The sequence below is a fragment of the Meriones unguiculatus genome, assembly GCF_030254825.1.
Source record: "Meriones unguiculatus strain TT.TT164.6M chromosome 13 unlocalized genomic scaffold, Bangor_MerUng_6.1 Chr13_unordered_Scaffold_44, whole genome shotgun sequence".
Lineage (NCBI taxonomy): Eukaryota > Metazoa > Chordata > Mammalia > Rodentia > Muridae > Meriones > Meriones unguiculatus.
The window spans coordinates 742,191-769,709 of record NW_026843651.1 but is presented as its reverse complement, the minus strand read 5'-3'; the positions used below and the strand labels follow the sequence as shown (position 1 = coordinate 769,709).

Below are 27,519 nucleotides of genomic sequence, written 5' to 3'. Positions count from 1 at the left end.
TCAAGTATTGCAGTGATGGTAGGTAGTGTCACTTTTTAAGAGACAAGGTCTGTATTGAAGATATTCTGTCATTGGAAGCGCTACCATTTAGAGAGATTGATGTTTTACTGAAATTATTTGTAATCTTTGCATCAAGAGAGGAAGAGAGTAAGGAAATGTCTTATTCACTGTCTGGATTCTTCTCACATGTGTTTTCTCCTAAACGTCATATCCATGAGGTTATTTGCTATGAAATGACCTCTGCTGGTTATCATGTCCCCAAAAATAAATGGATAAGACTAGGCTATTTGTCCTTACAAAACAGTAAGCAACATAATATTGTCATTGGATGTCTGTTTTTGATAGTACACTGTAGTTTGGAGGTGCACATTACTGCTGATTTTAATCAATATCTAAAAATCATATGTATCATATTATATAGCTATCATATATATGTAAATGCTATGTAAAAACGTAAATTTAATAAAACACTTTTAGTGCAAAAATTGTTCAAAAGAACTTGTTGAATTTAAAAGTGTTAAGGAAATGAAATGCATATGTCACTTTGTCAGTTATGGCTTGAGCCTTGGAATGGTGACATTACAGTGGTTTCTCCCCTGATTACTACAGAATGTTTACACTTCAGTGGTTCATCTACAAACTGCTGTAGCCATTTTGGTTAGTACCAGGAAAGAAAAGGATAATTTTGTGCCCAGTGAAAGTTCTCTATTCCAGGCTCAACTGTAAAGGTATTTAAAATGACTATTATGATTCCCATGGTAGACTAATGGTTTCAGGAAATGTTCTGTCTTTATTTCTCTAGAACATGTGGACTAATTCTTAATAGTTGCTTTATGAAAAGTTACTTCTGATAACAACAGTCAATACCATTTTCCCCAGGAAACAAAGTTATCATGTCAGAGAGGTATGCTCTGAACTGTTTAAGAGATTGATATGTGCATATCTTCAAAATTATCTGCCCAGGTTATGAGAGATTAATTTCTGTTTCATCTAGTTGTTTTACCCAGTATGCCAACAAAGATTTCCTGGAAACTGCTCAGATTTTAGGCCAAAACCCAATAACTTTCTGGTTTCAAACATATGTTTCTCAATATGAAGCATTGATAAAGCTAAAGAAGGTGAACAGTTGGTCCCTTTTAGAACATTTCATCACTCCAAAAAAAAAAAAAAACACCTTCTCTACAATATATTAGCAACTGAACAAAATGGTTTATAAGCTTCATAGTAGCTTTTTGTAAGTCTTCTGTTGTGACCCGTAGCTGTCAGGAGTCACTTGCAGCCATGAATCTCATTCCTAACATCCATAAATCATGACCCACACTAAACTGTGCCCACTGACTCGTCCATGAGACCTGACCCCACTTGACAAGTGTGTCTGAATGACTATGCTATTGCCTAGTGGTGACCACGTCCAGAGTAGCCTCACAGTCTGTCAAGGGGGATATACAAGAAGACCCTCACTGTGGTCTAGAGTGAAGAAGATGACCATGTGTGGGAGTTAATTTATTGTTAGGGGTCCAGGTCCAGGCAGACTCAGACAGACTGCCACATTTTCCTGAGTTAAGTTTTGATAAATGACAAAGTATCTGTCATGGGTAGACAAAGACATTCTGTAAAGATCTGTGGTTGACACTACTTTGGCTTTATTTCAGGTATTCTTGGATGAGGAGAGCCTTGGTGAAAAGGATTTCATATCAATAAATTTGGTTGAATTTTTATGGAAAGGAAGAGCATTTGGTCTCACTTACATGACACAGTTGTTTATTGATTGCTGCACAGAATATGAACTCAAAGGAGGTCAAAATAGGCTGTGAATAAACTTTTACAAACATTCAAGTTGGAGAGGATACCAAAGTCCAGATGAAACAAAGCTGAGCCATCTACTGGTTGGAGCCCTGCCCCACCCATCTTCCCATTATATAACATTGAAGGCTGTGCTCACTACAGCACAGTTGGGCAGAAAGGAAGCCCTGCAAAAGGTAGCATGCAAAGCATGAGGGAGAGCACATAGGAGTAATTTGCTGACAGACAAGCAAAGATGGATCTGATTTCAGCTTTCTCCCCGGAAACCTGGGTCCTCCTGGCAATTAGTCTCATGCTCCTCTACTGGTGAGTAACCTCCAAAGTTCCTCCCCAGACCATGTCCTAGTGATTGGGGTAATACTCAGACCTATTTTGTATGGAAGGTCACAACTGGTTTTGGAAGCTGGGGCTGGAAAGACAATGACTCAGTGACTAAGAGTACTGGCTGTTGTTTTAGAGGACCCAGGTCTGAACATCAACAAGGAGCTGGCTGTCACCACTAACTGTAGTTCCAGGGTATCCAACACCCTCCACAGGCACTAGAATAAAAATTTAAAAAGTAATAGCAGAAGTTGAAATGAAGTCTTGTATAAACATTATAAAATTTTGTGTTTTTATTCATTTTGGTTAGGGGCATCACTATTACAGTGTGTGTGTGTGTATGTGTATGTGTGTGTGTGTGTGTGTGTGTGTACATGCGTAGTTCAGAGGACAACTTTGCAGACTCAGTTCCCTCGTATTGTGTGAATCCTGGATATCCAACTCAGATTATCAGTACTGGCAGCCAGTGTCTCTACCTGTGGTATCATCATCTTGAAGGTCCCAAATGAAATGACAACTGAATTAATTTTGCATTTTAAGTTTTTGGTGGTATGGGGAATCAAGCCAGAGCCTATATCTAGTAGGCAATGCCTTTACTACTGAACAATAGCTCCAGTGATATTAAATCTCACAGTTCATACTGATGTTATGCAGATATTCTGCGTACCTCTACCCCCACCTCTACCCTTCTTCTATTCCCTCTTGGTGAGGTTTACTGATAAGGTTTACACCTGATATGGCCTGATTGACTTTTGTGTTAATCCTAGATCCACAAGAACTCAGTAGGCACAGAAATGAACAGTGTGATGCCATGCACACAGGTTCCTTCACCATTCCCTAAACTCTGCAAATTGGAGGGGCAGCCATGTTGTTGATTTGTTTTATTGTTTTGGTTATGATCATGTTTCTCTTGTGTGTGGTCACAAGGCTCTCTTTCTCCTTATAGGTTTGGGACTCGTACACATGGTGTTTTTAAGAAACAGGGAATTCCTGGGCCCACACCTCTGCCCTTTTTAGGAACTGTACTGAATTACTACAAGGTGGGTATTGATTGAGCTTTTCATATGGTTTCTCTTGATTGACAATTCTGGCTCATTCTATTAAGTGCTCTTTTAGAGAAAACTTTGAGACTTCAGGCCTTCATACTATGTGTTCTCATAGTTCTAGAGAATTTCTGTGTGTCTCCTAGGGCTCTATTGCCAAATTAACAATTGGAGTGTGTGTGTGTGTGTGTGAGAGAGAGAGAGAGAGAGAGAGAGAGAGAGAGAGAGAGAGAGAGAGAGAGAGAAGTTATTATACTGTGTGTACAGGCATCTTAGTCCTAGGGACAGAACTCAGGTTATCAGGCTTGGTGTCAAGTGCTTCTCATTTGGAGCCATCTCTCTGGCCCTATTGTCAGTTTATTGAGATTCAAATTCACAGTAAGTGAAGTGTTTAGGCTTAGATTTTTCAACAAATCTACTTTACTTAAGGTTCTTCAACACTTTGGGCTCTCTTCTACCCACTGACCAGAGGTAGGAAAAGAAAAGAAGGTTATTAGTAATAAGGAGTTGTAGACATTTTAGAAGTATTTCCTTGGAGCAAGTCCACTCTTCATTGACCTGAAACCAGCAGTCCAGTCCAAAGGCCAACACCAAACTACAACACAGATCAGCATGATTCAGAAGATCATAGCAAGTCAGTGAGAGCTGCAAGCCTCATTTGGATTTCCCCAGGAAGTTCTCTGGAATGTTTGTCTCTGGGAAGTCAAGTGTTGAAGACAGAAGACTAGCGAAGTGATGTAGATACAAAGAATCTTATTTCGCTGTCTGTGGGATTTTATATATATCCTCTCCTCAGAGTTCACACACAGGTGTTTTCAGGTGGACAGTCATGCCCCTTGCATGAGACAGCTTGTAGCAAGACATCATATGCCCTCTCACAAGACAGCCTGTAGCAAAACATCACATGACACATTTGAATTTTCAAAAAAACCCTGAAACTTCTACATCAGAAGTGCCAAGATCTCCAACTCATTCAGTCTTGATATTCTGACTTTGTGAACAATCAAAGAAGAGTTTGTTTCTTACCCAGTGTAGATTCTGAGAAGGTACTGTTGCACTTATTTGGAAAAAATCTTGAGAGGGTTTCCAACTTCTAGGACACTGAAGTATGCACTAGATTTAAAATCTCCTCTTTGTACCAGGGCTATGTTCAACATTTTTTTCTTTTGGTTGACTATTTCAGAAGCATCCACTTATAACAGGCCAATATACACAATTTTGGGGGACTTTTCATATACTGGAGTTTTCTGCATAGTCATTGAACCTCTGAACTTATTTCTATGGTTCTAGCCCCAGCATTTACTATTCATGGCATGCTTGGGATCTTCTTGAGAACCAAAGTAACTAGAGTATTTTGCTTCACTATGGGTTCTGGGTAATGATTGCTTCATATAGTAAGATTCTGTGTTTGGATGTGTGCAGGTTTGTGCATGTGAGTGTAGTACTTACAGGAGACAGAAAAGGGGGCGGTGTTCCCTGGAGCCAGAGTTAGAGCTGCATGTAAGAATCTGGAAATCAGTACTGGGAACACAGACCCTCTTTTAACTGCTGAGCCATATCTCCAGCTTCCAATGACAAAATTTTAGCTTCTGTTTTGTTTTTGCAGTCCTGAGAATGATATCCAGGATCTTAAGTATGCTAGGCAACATGCTCTGCCTCTGAAATATAACTACAGCTGCTTCTCTTTCTTTTTTTTAAAATTTTTTTATTAATTACACTTTATTCATTTTTTATCCCCCCATAGGCCCCTACCTCCTCCCCTCCTGATCCCACCCTCCCTCCTCTTTCTGCATGCATGTCACTCCCCAAGTCCACTGATAGGTAAGGTTCTCCTCTCCTTTCTGATCTTAGTCTGTCAGTTCACATCAAAAGTGGCTGCATTGTCCTCTACTGTGGCCTGGTAAGGCTGCTCCCCCCCAGGGGGAGGTGATCAAAGAGCAGGCCAGTCAGATTATGTCAGAGGGCAGTCCCTCTTCCCATTACTATGTAACCCACTTGGACACTGAACTGCCATGGGCTACATCTGTGCAGGGGTTCTAGGTTATCTCCATGAATAATCCTTGGTTGGAATATGAGTCTCTGGGAAGTTCCCTGTGTTCAAATTTTCTTGCTTCTCTTTCTTTAACAGCAGAATCCTATGCATGAGTCTGAGTTGCGAATATCTGAGACAGGATGATGGCTGTCAGTCACCTCAAATACTTAACTATAAAGTGAAATCTTTTTCTCCTATTCCTTTTAAAGATTCATTAAAGGCAAAACCACTAGAGAAAGAATGATTAAACAAAATTACTGGGAAATGAATGAAAATTCAATGTTCCATGCAGACTTTTATTAATTTTTAATTTATTTTTAATAATTGCAGTTTATTCACTTTATATCCCAGCTGTAGCCCCCTCTCCCATTTCCTCCCAATCCCACCCTCCCTCCCTCTTTTCTCCTATGCCCCTCTCCCAGTCCAATGATAGGGGAGGTCCTCCTCCCCTTCCATCTGACCCTATTCTATCAGGTCTCATCAGGACTGGCTTCATTGTCTTCTTCTGTGGCCTCATAAGCTGCCTCCCCCTCAGGAGAAGGTGATCAAAGAGCCAGCCCATGAGTTCATGTCAGAGACACTCTCTCTTCTTATTACTGGGGAACCCTCTAGGACACTGAGCTGGCATGGGCTACATCTGCACAGGGGTTCTAGGTTATGTCCATGCATGGTCCTTGTTTGGAGTACCAGTCTCACAAAAGACCCCACATTTTTTGGTTCTGTTGCTCTCCTTGTGGAGCTCCTGGCCCCTCCATGTCTTTGTATCTCCCCCTTCTTTCCTAAGATTCCCTGAACTCTGCCCAAAATTTGGCTATGATTCTCAGCATATGCTTTGATATCCTGCTGGGTAGAGTATCTCAGAGGCCCTCTCTGGTAGGCTCCTGTCATATTCCCTGTTTCCCGTCTTCTGATGTCTGTCCCAGTTGCCTTTCTGAATGAAGATTGAGCATCATATCCAGGGTCATCCTCCTTGATTAGCTTCCGTAGTTGTACAGACTTTAGTATGATTATCCTACATTATATGTGTAATATGCACTTATAAGTGAGTATATACCATGTAGACTTTAATTCTAGGTGGATAATTTGTGACTTACCTGCTCCATGGTCATTGTTCCAGATAGATGTTCCTGAACTCACATCAAAAGGACATGTGGCAACAGCTTGTGTTGCTGTTGGCTCAGGTTTCTTCTTAACGTTCTATGCTTATCTTGTACATTCTTTAAACAATTTCATTATAATTTTCATCATCATCACCATCAAATTTATGTCCATGTGTGTGTTGTATGTATCTTGTGTCTGTGTATGTGATTGTGTCTATGAGTGTGCATGCAGAGGCCACAGAAAGATGTGCTGCTCTATCACTCTTTATTTTCCCACTGAGACATCTTGCTGGTGATACTTCAATCATCTCTGAAGAAGAACTTTTCTCTGTCAGAGACAATAAACCTGATTTCATGGGATTTGAGGTTTTTGTGCTCTGGCTGCACAAGAGTCAGGGCATATAGGACAATAATGGATTTCATACTGTTTGTCTTTCCAGGGTATATGGAAATATGATGCGGAATGCTATAAAAAGTATGGAAAAATATGGGGGTGAGTATTCTGGAAAGTTCCATCAAGTCAACTCTTTTTAGGAGAAGGTGCCCTACTTGTGCAAGGACAATACCAGCCTAGAACTGTAGTAATGGACATCTCTTTTGTGAAGGTGCTTTCACATGTCATTAAATGTCACTGCTCATAATTCTAATTAACTTGAGAACATTGCACACTGTTTTTCTTTAACAGGTTTTGCTGTTTTATCCAATGTCCTAACCTCTTCTGAAACTTCCTTTTCATTACATGAAATACATTCAGCGCTCTGAAAATTTGTAATACTATCTCCTTGCCACATCCACTCACTTCTCTTTAGAAGCCCACACTTTCACTTTATTGTTGACTTTACATGTGCAGAAGTTTTATTTTTTTTAATGCTAGAGCATAAATCATTTGCCAAGGCCTTATCTGTGTCATCCCATTATTGCTTTCAAAAAACATGTTAGAGACTTTGTTGTGATATTTTACTTCAAACCAAGGGGGACATATGCCATCAGGCACATATGTAGGTCAGATGACAATTGTGGAAGTAATTTTTGTACCTTCAGGTGATTTAACTCAGTCCATCTGACGTGGTACAACTGCTTTTTATCTGTTGACCAATCTCATCAGCACCAGCTAGGATTTTTATGACTGTACATCATTGTGTCCTGTTGAATTAAATCGACTTTGGAGAGACAATGTATTTAAAACCACACCTTTCTTTCTCGAATCTCTGGCATTAATGGTTCTTTCTACAAAGCAGCAAAGCGAGTAGCAGCAGTCGTTTTCTGTCATTGATGCTGGAAGTTTAGTGAGAACCTTGGAGCAAATGTCATCAAGCTGTGAGACATAAACCTGTGGGAAGAGGCTCTGGCTCTACCTGCCTCTTCATCTCTTCTTATCCATTCTTTGGAACCACAGGTCTGAACATAGGGCTCTACTAAGTTGATATAGCCCATAAAGACCATATCATTCAATGCAAACTGCAGGCTTTGCTGTCTGTCCAATGGCCCTGTATGAACTTCTCCTTGCAATATTATTGCTTGTTGGCAATTGATAGTGATTTTTCATTTTTCTCTGACCTAATAACTTATCTATCATCTATCTATCTATCTATCTATCTATCTATCTATCTATCTATCTAACAGTGTCTGTTGGGGACTAGTCATGTGTTATGTATTCAAATGCTATTTCAGTGCCTTGAGATCTGGTTACTGCCCCGCTATGGACATTGTTATAATGTTTAACTATCTCCTGTAACCATGGGATGTTAAGGAATATTCTTCAATTATCTATTACTGGATGATTAGTATGCCTATACCCAGGCAGGGAAGAAAGAGGTAGATGGGCTAAGGTTCTTGGGCTTCGGGCACAGAAGTATGTTGGGTAGAAAGACAGGTACTGGAAGAGGTAGAGGAAGAAAGCAGAGAGCTATCATGGCTTAGCTTTAAAGAAGCACATGTTGGTATGGATGGAAGAAATGATACAAATGAGAGAATATGCAAGTGTTTATGGAATCATGGGTGGAAGGCAGCCTGGGTTGAGGCTTGGAAGTAAAGGTTGTTTAGAAGGTTACTATCTACTTTGCCCCAGGTGATATAAGGCTATTCTAAAATCTATCAGTTGTCTGTGTCTTTTATTGACAGTGATAGTGGGTTAATAAATATTTTTAGACTAACCACAACAAAGATCTCTTTATGTAGCCCTGGCTATCCTGAAACTCACTATGTAGACTAGGCTTTCCTTGAGTTTGGAGATCAGTCAGAGTCACCCTTCTAAGTGCTGAGATTAGAGACATGTGCCACCATGCCTGGACCTACTATGGTTTTTTATAGCAAACATTTTGCTTATTTTAAAAATTAGTTTTTGTGTGTGTGTGTGTGCATACCAGTGAATTTAATTGGACTTACAGAATCATGAGTGAGTGAGAGGTTATTTACATGACCATGAGCAACTCACCAATGGTCCATCACTGAAGATGATACCTTGTCTTCCCTCAGCAACTATTTTCTTTTCGATGTTTTTTATTATACTGATTTATTCGTCAGTGTGACACATGTGTTCTGTGGTATACACATAAAGGTCAAATGGCAACTGTGACAGTCAGTTCCCTCATTCCTGCATGTAAATTCCAGCGACTGAATGGACCTCATCAGGGGCCTGTATCACTGGGCCATTGTGCTTTCCCTCCAGGAACTAGCTGTGTGTCAATACTCAGGCAGTGTCAGGACCTTAAACTTCCTGCTAGAATGAAGACTGTAAAATCATCCACAGGCCTTGTGGAGTAACCCCAGCTTCAGTGAGTTCAAGAATATAGAAGTCAGCATTTGGCTGCTCTCCTCTCTACTTCCTCACTCTCATGTTCTTTCTGCCTTGTCTTCCAAACATTATATGAGCCTTGGAGAATTTGATGTAGGTGCGTCATTAAATTTTTCATTTATTTATTTTAATTAATTAACTAATTTCTTCTTTTTACATCCCAATTGTAGCCTTTCCCTTCCCTATTCCTGATCCCACTCTCCCTCCTTTCCCCACCCCATTCCCCTACCCTACTCTTCAGTAAAGGAGTGCCCCCTACCAACCCTCGCCAGCACATCAAGTTTCATAAGGACTGAGCTCATTCTCTTCCCCTGTGGCCTGTTGAGACAGCCCCACCAAACAGAAGTGATCAAAAAGCAGGCAATATAATCCATAGAAAGGAATTACTCCCTTACTAGGAAACCCACGTGATGCCTTCGCTATATTTGTATAGGGTGCCTAGTTATGCATGGTCTTTCATTGGTGCTTCAGTCTCCACAGATGCTCTGGGCTCTGTTTAGCTGGCTCTCTTGGTCTTCTTGTGGAGTTCCTGTCCTCTCCAGATACTTCTATCTCTGCACACACACACCCCACTTTTTCACAAGACTCCCTGTGCCTTACCCAGGGCTTGGCTGTGAGTCTTAGCATCTGTTTCTATCTGCTGCTGGGTGGAGACTCTCAGAGACAGCTATGCTGGGCACTTATTTGTGATCACAGCAGAGTATCATTGATAGTTCCAGGCATTGGTTGTAGATTCCCTCAATCTCTGCTCTATCTTTATCCTTGCACATCTTGTAGGTAGAGTAAATTTGGAGTCAAAGTTTTTGTGGGTTACATGGTGTTCCCCTTTCTACAAGGGGTCCTATCTAGTAAGAGGATGTCCTCTTCAGTCTCCATAACCCCTGCTGCTAGGTGTCTCAGCCAGATCATCCCCATATCCTCCCAGAAGCCACTAGGTTGTCATAGGTCTCCTGCTTGTCAAAGAGATGTCCCCACTCTGTTTATTTTCTCTCTGTCCTCCTGCTTCTGCTCTCCCAAGGTCTGATCTTTGCTTTCATTTCTCTCTATGCTCCCTCTCCTATCTTGTTCCTTTTCTTTAACCACTTCTGATATCTCTTCTATTTCCTTCTGAGTGTGATTTAAGCACCCTTCTTTGGGTCCTCCCTGTTACTTATCTCCTTTGGGTCTGTGAATTGTGGTATGGTTATGCTGTACTATATGGCTAATATCCACTTATAATTGAGTACACACCATGAGTGTCTTTCTGCTTCTCAGTTACTTTACTCAGGTTGACCTTTTCTAGTTCTACATTTTGCCTGCAAATTCCATAATACCATTGTTTTTAATAGCCAAACAGTATTCTATTGTGTAAATGTACCACAGTTTCTTTATCCATTCTTCACTTGAGAGATATCTGGGTTGTCTCCAGATACTGGCTATTAAGAATAAATCGGCTATGATCATAGTTGAACAGATGTCCTGATTGAATGGTAGAGCATGTTTTGGGTATCTACCTAGGAGTGGTATACCTGGATCTTGAGATAGAGCTATTCATGATTTTTTGAGGAACCTCCAGATTACTTTCCAAAATGAATGTACAAGTTTACACTCCCACCAGCAATGGAGGAATATTAATATTAATATTATTTCAATATCAATATATTATCAATTATTTCTTAATAATTAACAACATATTAATAAATAAATAATTATTAGCATTATTTAGTCATTAATAACTATATTTATTGACACATCATTAATGGCTAATGAAATAAATAATTAATTAGCAATAAAATGTTGATAAGAGTTATTAATAAAAATAAATAATTATTAATAAAATGTTAATATGCATTACTATAAATATATATTCATATATATCTATATAATATAAATATATGTTATCAATTAATAATAAAATAAATATTTTTTAAAATTTAATAAAAAGGTATTAATAAAAATAAATAATTATAAAAAATAAAAAATAAATAGTTATTAATAAAATGTTAATATGCATTAATATAAATATATATTTATATTATATATTTATATATATAATATAAATATATGTTATCGATAAATAATAAAATAAAAAATTAATTATTAATAAAATTGCCAGGGAAAATAAATAATTATTAATAAAAATAAACAATTGTTTATTAATAACTATGGTTATTAATAGTACATATTAATAAATAATTAATTATTTGTTACAAATTTGTTAATATTAATTTAATAGTAATTTTTATTTTAAATTATTATTAATTAATGTTTTATATTTAAACATATCTTTTTATTACTATTAATTATACATGTGCATATGTGTCTCTGCACATGAGTACAAATGAACTTGGAGGCCATAAACACTGGATTTTCCTGGAGCTCTAGTTATAGGGGGTTGTGAGCTACCCAATATGAGTGTTAGGAACCAAATTAAGATCCTCTACAAGGGAAGTGTGTGCTTTTAACTGTGGTACCTTCTCTCCAGCTCCTCACAGTATTTTATCTATTCAAAAATCACAGAAAATGGCATAGGCAACTCTCACACATGGACATTTAGACTTATCAAATTCCCACCTCTTTTTTCTAGTTATGTCTTTCAGAATTGTTTTGTCTTTAAGTGACTCACTGTGTCTTGAATGACATTTTACAAAGACTTCATTGTGTCCCAGGTCAGAATCTGGGAATTGCCCTGGGAACTCCTGTGACAGTGTGTTGTATAACCAGAGTGAGGGTCATGCTCCATTAAAATCAAAGTCTGTGTGTAGCTCTCACTTCAGAGCCTGACTTTGGGTTAATCAGCTGTTTTCCTTGCATAGGCTGTTTGAAGGTCCAACACCTCTATTTGCCATCACAGACACAGAGATGATCCGGAATGTGCTAGTGAAAGAATGCTATTCTGCCTTCACAAACCGGCGGGTACGTAACTTCTTTTTTTAATTAAAAAAAATTTAAATGATCATTTTTGTTATTTTATTTATGGTTATTTTGTTATTTTATTTATTTATGTGTATATGTTAATGTTAATTTTATAAAGCTGTATTTGTTACTCTTAGTTTCTCTCTAAATATAGACATCACACAAATAATTCACTCTTTTATATTTGTTTAGTAATAAGCTTCACAATGCAATAGCTAAGAAGTTATTAATTTATTTCTAACCCTCTAAGCTAATTTGGCTTCCTCCCAGTGTACATCACAGATGTACTTGCATTTAGCTTTTCTTGTTCCGGCTTTTTCTATTCATGTCTCTTCAACCTACTCTGTGACTGCATCCCCTACTTCCTTTTCTAAATCCTCCTTCCCTGGCTAGTAGAAGTCTTGCCCCGTTTTCTCCCATGCTCAGCAATGAGCTGTAAGCTTCTTCCTTGACATATCAGAAGACCATTGGGAGCAGTGTTTATATAGCACTGAGACAGGAGATTCTCAGAACAAGGATGGCAACCAGATATGGGGGAGTACAGAAGTCAGCATTTGAATTACACAACAACCTTATGCCTACAGTTACATATGTATGGATATGTGAGCGAATGCCATGTGTGTAGGTTCCTGTGGAGGCCAGCAGAAGGTATGACATACCCTGGAGCTGGTGTTGCAGACAGTTGTGAGTTGCCTGACAGGGGTGCTGGGAACCAAATCTGTATCCTCCAGAAGAACAGGAAGCACCCTTAACTGTTGAGTCATCTCCACAACCTCCCCTTTTCATAATTTAAACCTTTATATTTTACTTACTTAAAAATGAAATAAATACAGATTCAAGTGGCTTCCATAATAATGTACAAGCAGGGTCTAGGTATTAGTATTGCTAATAGGAATGTGTTGAGTAAGTTTAAATATACTATGGCATTGTAATCTAGTTGTAGGTGGACACTTGTCATCTAGAGTAATTTACATTTCCCATTTACAAGTCCTTTTTTATGTCTGTATGGTATTGATTTTTGTGGTGTCAAACATTCAGAATACAGAGAACCTCCTTGACCACACAGCTCCCTCTAGAGCCCATTAGCTGTTGTGTACAGCCTGTCTTCTCTTTGCCTTTTTTTATCCATTTTCCTTCTCATGGACTGTGCTCTTAGGTGTCAAATCTCATGACTGTTTACCTATCACATGCACATAGATTTGCTCTTGAGATTTGATCTCAAATCTATGGTTTTATTTTTGTTAATTTTTCTATGCAGGATACTATTTACTTCAATGTCCCCACTTCTCTTTTTTAATATAATTTTATTTATATATTTATTCATTACAATTTATTCACTTTGTATTCCTGCTGTAGCCCCATCCCTCATCTCCTCCCAGTCCCTGCACCCCCTTGCTTCTCCCCCATGCTCTTTCCCTAGTCCGCTGATAGGGGAGGACCTCCTTTCTTTCTCTCTGACCCTAGTCTATCAGGACACACCAAGGCTCGCTGGATCATCTTCCTCCATGGATAGGTGATCAAGGAGCAGGCCATTGAGTTCACATCAGAGTCAGCCCCTGTACTCCTTTCCAGAGAACCCACTTGGAAACTGAAGCCCCAATGGGCTTCCTCTGAAGAGGGGATCTAGGCTCTTCCCATGCATGGCCTCTCTCTGAAACCATGGCTATCTAACTGTTTTATCTGGGGAAACCTGTTGGTTCTCTCCTTCCACACTGTGGGTCCTGGGTATCAAACTCAGGTTGTTGGGCTTGGCAGCAATCACCTTTACCTTTTGAGATAGCTTATTGGACCTCATTTAGTCTTTGGTCATTTGGTGAAGTTCGCTGAAGGCCTTGTTTGCAGCTGCCCTTCATCATGTCAAGCTGTTTTCCTTTCTTCCTTTAGTGCTGAGTACTGTAGTTTAAGGGTGTGTTGAGGACTCCACATTAGCATAAAATATAACCTGCCACAGAGGGCCTCTGAAAGCCTCTGCCTTGCAGACTGTCAAAGCAGATGCTGAGCCTGATGGCCAACCGTCGGGCAGTGTGAATGGAATTTTATGTAAGAAGTGGGAAATAGTAAGAGCTGGAGATACCAGGAACTCCACAAGGAGAGCAACAGAACAAGAAAATTTGAACACAGGGAACTTCACAGAGACTCATACTCCAATCAAGGACTATTCATGGAGATAACCTAGAACCCTGACAATGCAGCCACTTCTGATGAGAACTGATAGACTAAGATCAGAAAGAAGGAGAGGAGGACCTCCCCTATCAGTAGACTTGGGGAGGGGCATGCATGCAGAAAGGGGGGGAGGGGGGCTGGGAGGGGAGGAGGGAGGGGCACATGGGGGGATACAAAATGAATAAAGTGTAATTAATAAAAGTTAAATAAAAAATTAAAAATATATATAAATATGAAAGATAGAAGAAAGTTCCTATTAGGGAAAATTTTCTTTTTGTCTCTTTATCACTGTATAAAGAATTAAGGAAAAGGGATTTCTATAGCATTATTTCTAAACAAAAACAACTGATCCATCAATCAAACCATCCAGAAGCTAGAGTGATGTTTTAGTTGCTGAAAGCTCTGAATGAGGATGGGAGCTTGGTTGTCTACATATCCAGCAGCTCACAACCAACTGTATTGTCAGCTTTACCAGATCCAAATCCTTCCTCTGTCCTCTGAATACACTACACACATGTACATGCACTCACACACACACTCACACACATACATACATACATGCATGCATAAAATAGTAAAACAAATTGTTAAAAACTCATACATCAAATCTTTTAAGTGTTACTGGCACCATCAATGGGAAAAGGGCCTGAGTGTGGATCCCCAGTATACACATAAAAGGCAGAGCAGCATGCAAGTGTGAATCCAGAACTGTGCATAGGAACAGGTAGATCCTAAGGGCTTGCTTGTCACCTTATTCCAACCAAACCAGAACCTTCAAGATTCAGTGACAGACCCTGCCTGAGAAAAGTGCTGTAGAGAATTATAGAGGAAGATCATAGACCTCTGGTCTTCACAGGACCACACATGGGCAGGTACACCAGCACTTACATGTGCACACACACACACACACACACACTGTTTATGTTATAAAGACAGAACTGGAGAACCTCTGTGATGCAAAGTTCACTTTCTTTCTGTGTCCAAGCCATTTGCCATCTTCACAACTCTGAGGCACATGCTCCTTATTGCTCCTATTTTTTCCCTAACATTGGACCTAATTTAAATTTATAGAGAGATTTGCGTTTAAAAGAATCCTGGGATATACAGGCTCGAAACCACAACAGGTTACCTGGTGAGCTCTGGATTTCTTATAGGCTGTGAGGAAGTGCTGAAATTTTAAACTTTTTTTTCTTTTGCATCCAACATTCAGTTCAGTCCATAGTAAACAGTATAACAGTAAGCAGTGTAACAAATTGTAATATGGTGCTATCTGCTCAGTACTTTTGCAACCATGGTGAGTTCCATACTTACACAAAACCATTTTTTTTTTGACTGTAGAATTTTGGCCCAGTGGGGATTATGAAAAAAGCTGTCTTCTTCTCTGAGGATGACGAGTGGAAGAGAATCCGAGCCTTGCTGTCTCCCACCTTCACCAGTGGAAAACTCAAAGAGGTGACTGAAAGGACTTATGATTGAAATCTTTGTGTGACCTGACTCTCCAAACCTAACTATGGATGCTTTTGTGCTTTGTGCTCAGATGTTCCCCATTATTGAACAGTATGGAGATATTTTGGTAAAATACTTGAGAGGAGAGGCAGAGAAAGGCAAGCCTGTCCCTATTAAAGAGTAAGTGGTGGTGCATCCAAGGTGGTTCTGGGAGGTTATCTGGGAGGATAACTTCATCAGAGAGTCTTTTTCCTTGTGTATCTCACATGGCCTAGCTGCATATACTCTACCTTTAGATACTATACATAGATTACATGTATGTGTATATTATATGTATCTAATATATATATTAGATAAATACACAGTTTGAAAAGAAGAATCATGATGGTCTGAAAGCCACAAGGGTAGATGGTGGGCAGGATGGGAAGGCACTTGGTCAATACTGAGGTGGCTTTGTTTCTCTTGTCCCAAAACTATGAACCATTTCAGGCTTCATGCTGCTTGTCTTAAATTCCCATGTCTCTGCCTCCTCAGAGTGTTTGGGGCCTACAACATGGATGTGGTCACCAGCACATCATTTGGAGTGAACGTTGATTCCCTCAACAACCCAAATGATCCTTTTGTGGAGAAAGCCAAGAATCTCTTAAGATTTGATTTTTTTTAATCCATTGTTCTTGTCAGTAGGTATGTAGAAAATTCTATCTTTTGCTCCATTAGTCTTATCTGTGGCTGCATTTGTCACTTCTGCCCTTCTCTTTCACACTTCCCCACAAACTAGCTTCTCTACTGGAATGTAATTCAGTTGCCATGTAATCCGTTTTCTTAAAAGCACAATTCAATGCTTTTAGTGCATTCAAAGACATGTAGCCAATTATGTTTGTTTTATAACTTTATTTTATCTTGAGACAGGGTCTTACTGTGTATCTCTAGCTGGCCTGGAAATTTCTGTGTAGACCAGACTGGCTTTGAACTCATAGTGATCCTCCTGCTTCTACCTCCTGAGGACTAAAGTATGCACCAGCACTCCTGGCTTTGCTTTAGAATGCTTTTCTTTATTCTTTGACTGTGTCATATAGGAATACAACATATCTTGATTAGACCCACCCATAACTCTTCCCTCCCACTTCCCTCAGACACCCCAGCATGCTCTCCTCCTTATTTCACGTCCCTTTCTGTGTTTTGGTAACCCAGTGCACCCAGTCACTGCATGCTAGGATGGGGAACAGTATTATTGGCCTGATTTTATGTAGGTGTTTGGTCCTTGAGTGGACCATGCCACATCTGGGATATGGCACTGCACATGCCCATTGCTGTCTCTTTCTTTCCACACCTTCTTTCAGAATGTTCCTTGAGCCTTGAAGGGTGGGGTGTTGATACAGTTACTCCATTTAAGGCTGAGCAGTCAGCAGTCACTGATTCTCCAAACTTTGATCACTTGGAAATCTGCATTGACTGAAGGACCACACGGCCCCTTGCCAATGAGGACTGTATAGTACATTGTTGGCTCTGTTGGCTCTTTTGACCATCATCCTTCACCTAGACCTAAGCCACCTCGACCTAAGCAACACCTGTTCACTTTCTGTATATTTACATATCCTTGGCACTTCACGTCAATGGGATCATAGATTGTGGTCTCTGTGGCAGGCATCTTTTATATAGTGCAATAGTAAATGAAACAAACATCACTACCTGCTGTACCCCTGAGCAAAAATTGCGCTGTATCTATTGATAGACATGAAGTTAGTTTCACATGTTTGCCATGAATTTTATTGCTATTAACATATGCATAGAAGGGTATAGTTACTTTTTTATGTTTCATGGTATATATTAAGAATCATCATTGCTTAGATAAAAGGTAACCCTATTTTTAATTTTTTTGTGTAGAAATATTTTATTTTTAAATTTTTATTTATATATTCACTTTACATTTTGATTACAGCCCCCATCTCTCTTTGCTGTCTCTGTCTTCTCACATAACCCTTCTTTTCATTCACCCACCTCCTTCTCCTTAGAGAGCAGTCATGTGGAGGCTGGGAATGAAGCCTGGGTTCTCTTCAAAAGTAGCCAGTGCTAACTTCTGTGGCATATCTTCAGCCAGTGTACAGTGGCCATATATATATGTGTGTGTGTGTGTGTATGTTTATGTATCTTAATGTACATATATGTATATATATATATATATATATATATATTCTGGATCCATTTAACATGTTGCTTCATTTAGGGCTTTAATGCTTTTCCTTGTTAATTACATTTCCACACACAGATCGTGTGTCCTTTTGCCTACATTCCATCCTTCCTCACCATTTACTATTCTCCTCTTGGTCTCCTTGTAAGTATTATATGATAGCCACACTTATACCTGTTCACATATTTACATTTATTCATTATAGGCTAGAACTGGGAAATGAGGGACATTATGTGATTTTCTTTCTTTCTGGGTTGTGGTCACCTGTTTTTGAGCTTGTCTTTTTATGTCTTGAGATAGGATTTCTCTGTGTATCATCAGCTGTCCTTATTTGTGTGTGTGTGTATGTATGTATGTGTTTGTGTGTGTGTCTATACATGTTCACATTGCTTGTGGTTGTGTCCTTCCACAGTGTGGGATCCAGGGATCAAGCTGAGGTTTTCACACTTGCCTGCAATATCCTTTATCTCAAAAGCCCCCAGCTTTTCTGTCTGAGTCTACAAGGACTACAGGAACAGAGTTCAATACAAGAGGCAGATTTGAAGCTCTGGCTGATACAAACTGCAGAAGGAGCAGTGTGGAGGTGACACAATGTAATCACAGTCACAGTGTGAGAACAAGATCAAAGGGAAAACAGATTGTGGCTGAGACACTGGCTTATTTGTATTGTGTTTTGACTTCTCTAGATGAACCATGCATGTCCATTAAAACTTTTTTTTTTCTTTCTAGTACTCTTTCCATTCCTCAACCCAATATATGAGATGCTAAATATATCCATGTTCTCAAAGGATTCATTAGCATTTTTTCAAAAAATTTGTGGACAAAATGAAGGAAAATCGCCTGGATTCAAACAAGAAGGTAAAAAGTGGCTCTCACGGGAGGTCTACAGTTTGAAAACATGTTGAGCAGTGAGCATATGAGCTGTGTATTTCCCTTCATCTATCAGTAAAGGTAGATAGAAAAGAGTCCATTAGACAGAGACAGAATATTTATATTTTCTGGGGGAGGAGCAGTTGGAGTTTTAAATATTTGATTGAGAATAAGCCAGGAAATAACCCTTAGTAATTTCAAAAAAAAAAAAAAAAAAAAAAAACTAGAGTGATAGGCATAAGAATTAAAAAAAATTAAAAGAATTAGTCACAGCAGAAGACCTGCACAAAATCAAGATCATAAAACTCTAACATATATCAGAGGGGAACTCTCCAAGTTCTGCTCCTTGCTGAGTGACTATTGGCAGTTAATAGCTGTGGATGGAGGCTGTGGGCACTGGAAGGATTCCCTTGTAGCAGTGGATGTCCCCACAGTCCTGCACATATGGGCAGCACTAGTTGGACTCAGTGGGTTATTAAGGAAGGAAAAATTGTTACATAGGATATAGAAGGAATTGGATCGAAGAAAGAATGGGGTGGATATGACGATATCCCATTGTGTACATGTGTGAAGTTCTCTAATAACAAATAAAATTGATTATTTTCCTGTCATTCAAAATCATTTGCAAAGTATAAAATCCACTGTTTAAAACTGCACCTATTTGTAATTTATTGTAAAAGTAGTTGTACGGTGGCTGGATTGCTTCCTGGTTTAGTCACTTGTGAGTTTGGTCTTTGATGACTCAAGGGACACTAACTATGCTTGTGAGTGTAAGGGAGTCACATACTCAGAAAGGAGAGAATTAAGCTTCTGTACTCTCGATCCATCTCCTACCTCATCAGTTGACCTACATGTGTAAATACTCTTTCTGCTTCCAGCACCGAGTGGATTTTCTCCAGCTGATGATGAACGCTCACAAGAATGCCAAAGACACAGAGTTTCACAAAGGTAACCAAGGACTTCCTGGTCTATGCACAGGGAAGCTCTTGGGGAGTGGGCATGCCGCTCAGAAAATATGCAAGGAGGCTTCTGTAGGTAGAGGAATGTTTCTGTCAAGTTGCTGAAAGGCAGACATGGCTATTCTCTAAATGGAATTTTCTGGAAGCACATGGGCATAACTTTGTTCCAAACATGAAGGGAGTAGTCACAATGGAAGACCTGAGCTGTCTCTGTGTTATCCAGGTCAGCACAGGTGCTGTTTCTGTCTTTTCTCCCACCCTGACTTGGAACTCAGCCTAGACATCTGAGGCTAAGCATCCAGACAGAAGGCATGTACACAAACAGCACTGATGCATTCTGGGAGCCCCTGATGTGCATGTGTTCTGTACCTTAATCTATGGTAGAGATTTACTTTTCCTTTTCCTGATGAATAAGTAGCTTCTGAAGAAAGCCTCTTTGCACAAACTTGCTGCCTCTATCCATTCTTTTACACACTAATTATTTTAATCTTCTTTGTGTGGCACATGCATGTATGTTCATGAGTATGTACACATGTGCAAGACCCTAGTCGTGTGTGCAGATAACAGAGAAGGCACCAAGCCACGTTGCCTTATTTCATCTCATTAAACCTGGAGCTAGGCTGGCAGACAGTAATTCCCAATGATACACAGCATTGGGATGACAGTGGTGTGCTGCCACACCTGGTTTTTCACATGGGGACAGAAGATTCAAGGTCCTCAAGTTTGTGCAATCAGTGTTCTTACCCATTGAGCCAGCTTTCTAATTTCTCATTTGTGTTTATTTTCAAATTTAAAACCATCATTACTATCATGGTTGCAAAATGACATCATTCCAATTCCAGACTTTTTTTTCCATGTGCCTTGCATTGTTACCTCTTTGCTTATTTCTAGTGCATACACTTGCTTGCATATATAACAGCATGATTTTACTTTTCAAAGTCACTGATTTTTTACGTATATTTCTCCCAGTTTGTCTACTTGAAAGCCTTTCATGTGATCAACTGACTTTAACTCCTTTCTTTTGAACCTCCTCTTCCTTCATAAACAGTTTTTACGTGGCCCTGTTTGAAGGTGAGGTTGACCTCACATTCATGATGTGCCTGAGAAGGCATGACTTTTAACTTCTGAGATTAAAAGTCTGTGCTGGGGATTAAATCCAGGGCAGTCCACCTACTGAGCTACATATCCTCAGCCATTCTGTTTCATTTTTGATTGCTAAAATAAGTATTAATTTTGAAAATAGTGACTGGTTGTGGGCTTATAATCCTGTTTCAGCATAGAAGCAACTACTTAGGAGAAAGAATTTACCAACAACAGAATCAGAGAACCATAGCAGAAGATTTACAACTGCCTATAAATCTAGCTCCATGGTCTTCAATACCATCTTCTGGCTTACATGGGCACTTGTACATACGTGTGTAAGCACACATAAATAAAAATGTTAAAAAATCTTAAACTCAAGCAAAGGACTGGAGTTCTGTTTCCTGTACCTACCTTTGACTCTTCACAACTTTCTACAAATCCTTCTCAAAGGTTTCAAATGCCCTTTTCTGGCTTCCATGGGCACACCTCCCAGACATATCCCTCAAATATACATACAAATATACACACAACACATACAAATATACATAAATGAAATAAATATTTTTTGTTTTATTATTATTATTATTATTATTAATTACACTTTATTCACTTTGTATCTTCCCATAAGCCCCTCCCTCCTCCCCTCCCAGTCCCACCCTCCCTCCCTCTTCTTCATGCATGCCCCTCCCCAAGTCCACTGATAGGGGAGGTCCTCCTCTCATTCCTTCTGATCTTAGTCTATCAGATCACATCAAGAGTGGCTGCATTGTCACCTTCTGTGGCCTGTAAGACTCTCCCTTCAGGATGAGATGATCAAAGAGCAGGCCAATCATATTATGTCAAAGGCAGTCCCTCTTCCCATTCCTATGTAACCCACTTAGACACTAAACTGCCATGTATTACATCTATACAGGGGTTCTAGGATATCTCCATGCCTGGTATTTGGTTGGAGTATGGGTCTCTGGGAATTTTTGTGTTCAGATTTGCTGGTCTGTTGCTCTCCTTGTGGGGTTAAAAAGAAGAAATCCCATGTCCTGAAGTTGCCCACTGGTGACAATGAGGAACATAGCACACACCTCGGGACAACCTGGCTGAAGTGCTCTCCCACATCTCTGCATGTGTCACATGGTTGTCACAGTGATAAGACTCAGTCAGGGTGACTAAACAGCTTCTCCATGTTTTCCTTTAGGAAAACTGGAGCCTTGTTTGGTTTCCCCTCCCTCATTCTATCTGTGATTGTCCACCTTGATCTGACTTATCTGATATATATATATATATATATATATATATATATATATATATATATATATAACTTCCAGAACTGACTGACATGGAGATCTTAGCACAGTCAATTATCTTTATTTCTGCTGGCTATGACAGCATCAGCACCACACTTTCCTTTGTCCTGCATTTACTGTCCACTCACCCTGATGTCCAGAAGAAACTGCAAGTGGAGATCGACACGGCTCTGCCCAATAAGGTGACTGGTTGGTCCTTGCAGTAGGAGGGGAAAGGGGAAGGCTCAACAAAGACAGCTTTTCATCACATGCAATGGTGTGTGTGTGTAAGTGTGAGTGGTGTGTATGTGTGTGTGTGTGTGTGCGTTTAGGTCACAGACCTAAAGGGGATATTTTTTAAAATTATTCTTCAACATGTTTTTCGAGACAGGCTCTCTCTCTCACTATACCTGAAACTTATCAATTTGGCTAGGGTTTCTGGCCAGTGAGCACCAGGCCCTGTCTCTGTCCCCCAACTGCTTGAGTAATAGATGTGTGCCACTGTGTATGGCTTTATTAATGATATATGTCTGAACCCAGGTCCCTAGGGTTGTGTAGCAGACACTTCACTACTTGAGACATCCACCCAGCCCCACATGATAGTTATATAAACTGCTGTGTAAGGGGCTGGGGGATAGCACAATGGTTAAGAGCACTGGGCTGCTCTTCCAGAGGTTCCATCCATATTTGAGTCCCAGCACCCAAATGGCAACTGCCAAATCTGTCAAACCCTAGTCATGGGACATCAGATGCCCTGTTTGGCTTCTGTGGGCACTGTACCCATGTGGGGCATATATGTACTCAAAACACGTAGACACACATAATAAAACAATTTTAAAACCATTTAGATGTGTTGTAAATGCTAACAAAGGCACTCTGAGATGCTGGGCTTTGCTCTGGAGGTGCAGAGAACTTACCAGTACAATGTAGACTGAGTAAAGTTAATCTAAAATCTCAGCACAAATCTTTTTCTTTCTACCTAGGCACCTCCCAGCTATGAGATCATGATGGACATGGAGTACCTGGATATGGTGTTAAAAGAAACCCTCAGATTATACCCAGTTGTTAATAGAATTCAGAGGGTCTGTAAAAAAGATGTTGAAATTGATGGTGTGTTTATTCCTAAAGGGTCATTAGTGGTGATATCATCTTATGCTCTTCACCATGATCCACAGCACTGGCCAGAGCCTCAGGAATTCCACCCTGAAAGGTACCAGAATTCCAGGAGTGGGAACCCACTCTAAACTATGTTGGTCTTACACACTATGGTGTCTCTTGTAAGAAGATGGTCTAGGTATGATTTTGAATCCATCTGCATTCTGTGATGAGAATGGCAGAAAGGGAAGAAAGAGAGGAGAGGGGACATGAGATGGATAGAAAATATGACAACCTAAATACAGAATGCTTTTTTCTCATTATTTAAGCAATAAATGAACAACTTAAGTGTGAGGCAGGAACCCACTTTTCTTTCAATCTAAATGATGTGTGCTTTCCAGACTTGGAATGCCCCATTATCCTGAATGAATTTTTAGTGTTTAAAGGTGCATTTCCTTGTTTATTCTTTTTCTTTTATTATTTTTGTTCTTTGAGAATTGGGTGAATGTATAATGTATTTTGATCATTTTCACTTTACATTATCCTGTCACTTTTCTCTCCTACTCATGTTGAATCCCAGCTTATCCTCAATAATTCTCCTGCTTCTATATCTTTTAGTTTTCTTGTGACTCATAAAATTAAGTATGGTTGCTTGAATAAGTGTAAGTGTAGGAGCTGTTTACTGGAGAATGGGCAACTCACCCATGGCTACATTACTGAAGAAAAACTTCTCCCTCCTTCAGCATCTATTAAATGGCAGTAGTTTCATAAGGATGTGGAGTACCATGAACTCTCTTTCCCATCTGTGATGGATTATTGAGAGGTCTAATCTTCTGTAGTTATCTGTTAGTTCATGAGTGCAATGGCATGCCATGTCCAGATGATAGTATTTCACAGCACCTATTTCATGTTGTGGCTCTCAAGTTCCTTCTGATCCCTTTCTGTGATGTTCCCTGAGCCTTGGAGGAGGTTAGGTTAAGCACTCCACCATCTCTTATTCTCAACACTTTGAGCAGTCATGAGATTCTATGTTAACTGTCTCCCACTGCAAACAGAAGCTCTTTTGACAAAGGCTAGTATCAACCCTAATTTTTGTATCTAAACTTATATATTTAGAAGGCAGTCTGATACCATGTCTTCTGAGCAAAGCAATAGTAGTAGGCTCTCCTCTAGTATCTGTGACCTCACTAGCCAGATTTACAATACCAGACATAAATTTCCTCTCAAAGTTGGACGGCCACTATAATCAGAAAATGGTTCTTCTATCTACCCATATCACCACAATTAAACTAGTGGACACATAAGATTCATTTATTTCGAATAACATTTGTCTCATCTCAACTGTATGGGGACTCTGATAAGGCAAGTGGAATGGAAAGGACATTTAGTGTACAATTCTCAGAGGCAAATACCTACAAGAAGAACTTCACAGAACCTATCCCAAACTGTCTGTCTGTATGTTGCTGGATAGATGTCAAAAGGCAAGTTCACATATGTAGCCCTTGTGATTTTATTCTTTTTTTAACTTGTCACCTACTGTTGTGTCTTCAGGTTCAGCAAGGACAAAGGCAGCATTGATTCTTATCTATACCTGCCCTTTGGATATGGACCCAGAAACTGCATTGGCATGAGGTTTGCACTCATGATTATGAAACTTGCTATCGCTAAAGTTCTGAAGAACTTCTCCTTTGAGCCTTGTAAGGAAACACAGGTGAGAGAGAAAACCATCTGTATAAATGAAGTTTTACAGGAGGCACTTTTCTAACTGGAGTTTTGTGTATAAAAACAAATATGCTTTTCTTTGAGGTTTAATACTTCCTTTTCTGGCCAAATGAGCTATTTCTATCCAGAAATTAGTTAAGAGGCGTTTTGTTCTGTGTCTATATAGAATGCAACTGTAGCATTATAAAGAGTCAGTGCAGGCCAATGTGACAGAATTATATGCATTTTATTGAAGTTCTTGTCATGTCCATTGGAAATTGGGTGTTATGTGTCACCAGGCAGCACAATGGTCATTTTTTTTTCAGTGTTTGTTGAATGGTTAACTCTTCTCCCAGATCTCACACAAGGCCTATTCTTGCAGTCCTTTCAACCTCTAGCTGTTCATTAGAATCAACGAGGAGCTTTAAAACTCATATATGGTGTCTAGATATTTCTCAGATGGCAGAAATACATGAACTAGCTTTGGTGTTGCATACCTATTATCACTGCACTAGAGGGTAGAGGATAGAATTTCAAAGAATCCTTGGCCACTTAGTAAATTTGAAGCCAGCATGGGCTATGTGACACCCAGTCTCAAAAGTAAAAACAGAAACTCATGATGGTTGGTCATTCTGAAATCCCACAACAACTCACCCATAGTGTGGCTTCAAAAGCTCATCTCTGATTTCCCACGTGATGCCAATTTGAGAATCAATATCTCAAAATAGAATTTCTGGGTCTCATGAGATGCCTCAGTGGTTAAGAGCACTTGCTTTTCTTTCAAAGTACCTGGGGTCAGTTTCTAGCACTCACGTCATAGCTAAAAACCAATTGTCACCCCGGTTCCAGGGGTTCTGATGTCCTCCTCTGGTATCTTTTGAAAGTGCACATGTGCTATAGATGCAAATGTGTAGGTAAACACTCCTATACATAAAATATAAACCTTAAAAATGTTGGTGGTTATGATGAACTCTATCCTTAGGGAGGACATTGAGCTGATTCTACATGATTTCTCAAGAGCTCTGCTCCAGAAGACAGGTAGTTGCCATATTTCAAGAAACAATGTATTTTTTTTCCTCCTTATTCTGTTTGCACAGTTCAAGTTCTCCTTCACTCCCCTAATTAATCTTCCCCTTAGTTTTCTGTCCTCATTTACTTTCTGTTTTACTTTTGGCTTCTTCAAGCTGTTGTCCTCATCTATGGTAATCCTTTGTCATTAAAACGTCCAGTTTGGTTATGTTTATTTTCTCTGTATTGAAGGATACCCCCTCTCTTTTATGTATCACCTCAAATTATTCTTTCCACAAACTCCAAGTTGTTCTTTTAAGGGAATTTGAACATTGAAAGCTTTTGTTAAAAGGTTTAAAATATGGCTTATGGTTATAATATGTTTCATAAAAACATTAATTAAAAATTAAAATGTATATTTGGTATATATATTTATATGCACATCTTTTTTGTATGCCTCCATGGAAGACTTAAGTATAGTACTAAAAGTTTTAATAGTGTAAGGTAAGGCATTTAGAGAATGTTTATATTTTTCTGAACAACTTGTTTTTGTTTCATGTGAAGGGATGGCTACACTTTACAGGACTTGTTCATTTGGAGTATGGCTCTTTTTTTCTGTTAGTTTTACTTCTGAACAAATAGAGGAGGCATGGAAGTGTTTATTCTTTTATTTGTGACTTAACGTAGTTGTATACCTTTATCTACACACAAATTCCCTCATTTTAGTAATTCATCACTAAAGCATTTAAATCATGAACAATGATTTAGAAAGACAAAGCAAGGGTCCAGCTTTGAGAGCCCATGGCACACCTGACAAGGGGCAGGTGCTCTGGCAAGCTCCAGTGATCTGAAACTTGACATTTCTTAATCTCCACGACAACTTTGTTTACCTTCCTTTTCCTGCAATTGATGCTTTCCCCAGGTTCCATTCATTCTATCCTTTGAAGCCACGAATAGATGCTAGCAAAACCACCACTGTCAGTGTCTCCTGAAGATGTGCCCTTAGTGGCTCAACTGTAGTGCTGACATATGACCTAAGAGCTGAGGACTGTTTATAGATTTGAAATGTATCCTCTCAGGATTACCCTGTAAGTTTCAACAAACCAAAAGTAGCTTTTCAATACTTAAACAATAGTATGACACATTAAATAAAAATTAGGATAAAAACGTTAAGCTTACCTGTTTTACTTTAAATCTACACAGAACAGAAATAATATAAATCAACATGACTTTTCTTGGGCCTGAAACAAAAAGATTATCAATCAACTTTTTACCCAAAGCATGTTTCAGGAATATGAGGTCAAAATATATGATGATAAATGTAGCTTATATGTTTTTGCAAAGCCTTATTATGCTGAATTTTTTTTAAATTTTTTCTGGAGTTGTTTTGGCTCACTTATTGCTTCTTAATATTTTTCTACCACTTTTGCAGATACCTCTGAAATTAAGCAGAAGACCATTTGTTCAACCAGAAAAGCCCATTTCTCTGAAGGTTGTGTCAATGGATGCAATCAGAAATGGAGTGTGACTTTCCTTCAAGGAGTTCTGATATACACTTCAGGAAAGTGGTGTCTTAAGAACACTGGGCTCTTTAACTTTCATTATGAATAAAACCAAGATGAAGATATTGCTTAATCTACTGGTCCTGATTCAGTACACCCAGTGAGCTTTCTCTGTCTATACAGAGTTCCATATCATGTAAAGGAGATGAGTAAGTCAGTGACAGAACAGCAAATTCATC

At 39.2% G+C, this 27,519-nt stretch overlaps 1 pseudogene; it reads left to right on the top strand.

The window, feature by feature from the left end:
- The first annotated feature begins 1,957 nt into the window (after positions 1-1,957).
- On the top strand, positions 1,958-27,413 carry LOC132651280 (cytochrome P450 3A11-like; annotated as a pseudogene).
- The last annotated feature ends 106 nt before the right edge of the window (positions 27,414-27,519 follow it).